Here is a 3,360-nt window from a genome sequence, read left to right on the forward strand (position 1 = left end):
ATAACCTTCATGTCATTTTCTTAGTTATTGAGTTAAGACATTCATACTCTGCTTTTAGTAAGATTCACTTGTACCCTTGTAAGATAAACTATAGACATCTAGAGAACACTTAGAGAACTAAAAATAGACCTGCCATTTGATCCTGCAATTCCTTTATTAGGTACATATCCAGAAGACCAAAAATCGAATTACAACAAAGATATTTGTATCAGAATGTTTATTGCAGCCCAATTCATAATTGCTAGGTCATGGAAGAAACCCAGATGCCCATCATCGACCCATGAATGGATCAATAAATTGTGGTATATGTACACCGTGCAATATCACGCAGCCCTAAAGATGAGATGGAGACTTTACCTCCTTCATTTTTATATGGATGGAGCTGGAAAATGTTCTTAGCAAAGTATCTCAAGAAGGCGTGGCTTCTTGTCTTGTTCCTGATTTGGGCAGGAAAGCTTCTTGTTTCTCACTGTTATGGATGGTGTTAGTACAGGGGTTTCGTAGATGTTCTTTATTGAGTTGAGGAAATTCCCCTCTATTACTAGTTTAGTGTGAGGTTTTTATTTGTTTGTTGTTTTTTTTTTTAGGCAGAGTCTCACCATGTCACCCTGGGTAGAGTGCCTTGGTGTCGCAGCTCACTGCAACTTCAAACTCTTGGACTTAAGCAATTCTCTTGCCTCAGCCTCCCAAATAAGCACCCACCACATATCGGCTGTGTTATTGTTATAGTTGTCATTGTTTAGCAGGCCCGGGCTGGGCTTGAACCCACCAGCCTCAGTGTATGTGGCCGGTGCCCTACCCACTGAACTATGGGTGCCACCTGTTGTGAGTTTTATCATGAATGGATATTGGGTGTTGTCAAGTGATTTTTCCACACCTATTGATACAACTGTGTTTTGGGAAAATTTCAAGACATGATAGAAAAACCACCCTCTAAACTAAGACAGCAACAAGAGACCAGTGAACAACTCAGAGGAGCCACTGGGGTGAGTGAGACAAGTCCATCAGAATTAACTTATACAGCTCTCACTCCTGGTCAGGACAGGAGTGCTCTGGGCATTCGCTCCCGGGCAGTGTCTTCAATGCCTTTGGCAAGTGGAGCAGCATTCTCTCTCTGTGTATCGTGCGTGTTTACATGTGATGCAGGTCCAGCGTGCCGGGCTTCAGGACCACAGCTGACTGAGGTGCTTACCAGCGGCAGCCATGGCAGCTCAAAACAGCTTAGACTGATCCTGAGACTCATGACTGTTTAGCAAAGGAGCTATTTACGAACGCCCTTTGGACTTGGTGTTTCTTTCTGCTTTCCTGCTTTGATCTGCATCTTGTAAGTTCAAAAGAGGCCTCCGTGAGGTCTGTTAAACATTGAAGGCCAGTGGTGAGAAATGTGTGTGCTTCCCTCATCTTGTGATTTTTCTTTATACTCTGTTGATTGTTACATTAATTGATTTTCAAGTTTCTTCAGCCTTTCATATCTGGAACAAATCCCACTTGATTATGTTATGTAATTCTTTTAATTTATCTTATTTTGTTAAAGACTCAGAGAATTTAATGCTTTCTAAATCTTTTTGTAGCAATAGAGTACCTATATTGCCTCAAACTCCTGGCCTTAAGTGATCTTCCTGCCTTGGCCTCCCAAAATTCTGGGAGTATTTATTTTTGTACATTACTGAATTTGATTTCCTAATATTTTATTGAAGATTTTTATCTGTGTTCCTGCGAGATACAGGCCTGTAGTTTTCTTGTCTTGTAATGTCTGGTGTCTGGCTTGGGGATTGGGGTAATACTGGCCTCACAGAATGAGTTAGAAAGTGTTCCCTCTTCCATCTTCCTGAAGAGGTTATGAAGAGTCGGTATAATTCCTTCCTTCAGTGTTTGGTAGAATTCACCTGTGAACCCATCTGATCCTGGTATTTTATGTTTTGAAAGGTTATTAATTATTGATTCAGTTTTTTTAGTAGAAATCAGCCTTTTCAGATGATCTGTTTCTTCTTGTGTGAGTTTTGACAGCTCGTGTCTTTAAAGAAATGGGTCCCTTTTTTCTAACTCATGTGATTGGTGGGATGGAGTTGTTGGGAGTGGCCCTTCCTTATCCTTGTTGTCCATGGGGTCTGTGGTGACTGTCCCCTCCTTCATTTGTGACAGTAATTTACATTTTCTTTTTTCCTTAGTTGTCCTAGCAAGAGGCTTATCAATTTTATTAATCTTTGCAAAGAACAAGCTTTTGGTTTAGTTGATTTTTCTTTATTAACTTTCTGTCTTTAGTTTTCCTTTTTTTGGCTCTTGTTCTTGTTTATTTTATTCTGCTCACTTTGGAGGTGACTTGCTCTTCTGTTCCCAGTTTCCTGAGGTGGAAGTGCAGATGATTCCCTGAGATGTCTCACCTGGTCCAGTGTGCACATGCAGTGCTGTGGGTTTCTCTCTGCTGCTGGTTTCACAACCCCACATTGTGATCAAGTTCATTTTCATTTTAATTTACTTTAGAATACTTTAAAATTGCTCTTCAGCTTTATTCTTTGACCCATGTGTTATTTAGAAGCATGCTGTGGATGAGTATGTTTGGATTTTCCAGCTATTTTCCTTGTATTTCTTGTTAAGCTCCATTGCAGTCTGAGGGCACCCATCGCATCTCCCTGCGATTTTAGGTCTGTAAAGGAGTGTCTCGTAGCTGAGGCTGTGGCCTGCCTGGGTGGATGTTCTGTGTGAGCTTGAGGAGGTATGGATTTCGCTGTTGTTGGATCTCATTGAATGGGGGCCTGTGTGGTTCAGTGTGTCCTGGCTGACTCTGCCTGTTGGATCTGTCTGTGTCTGATAGAGGATGCTGAAGTCTCCAGCTGTGTTAGTGGGCTCTTCAGTCCGTCTTGGTTGTGTGTATTTGGATGCTCTGCTGTTAGGCACATGCACGAGTTGTCGTTCTGCAGAACTGACCCCTTACCAGTATGTCATGCCTCTCCCCCCGCCCCCAAAAGACTGCTCTGAAGTCTTTTTTTTTTTTTTCTTTTCTTAAAAAGACAGAGTCTCACTGTCGCCCTGGGTAGAATGCCGTGGCATCAGAACTCACAGAAACCTTAAACTCCTGGGCTCAAATGATCCTCTTGCTTCAGCCTCCTGATTAACTGGGACCACAGTTGCCAGCAACAACGCCCGGCTGTTTTTAGAGACAGAGTCTCACTCTTGCTCAGGCTGGTCTCAAACTCCTGAGCTCAGACAGTCCACCCTCCTTGGCCTCCCAGAGTGCCACCACGCCCAGCCTGAAGTCTTCTTTGATCATTGTCAATGTGGTATAACTTTCTCCACTTATTTTTAATACACCTATGTCTTTATATTTAGCATGGGTTCCTTGCAGACAGCTTGTAGGTGGGT

This window comes from Otolemur garnettii, unplaced genomic scaffold, assembly GCF_000181295.1.
Source record: "Otolemur garnettii isolate 467f Iridium unplaced genomic scaffold, OtoGar3 scaffold00128, whole genome shotgun sequence".
In the NCBI taxonomy this organism is placed as follows: Eukaryota; Metazoa; Chordata; class Mammalia; order Primates; family Galagidae; genus Otolemur; species Otolemur garnettii.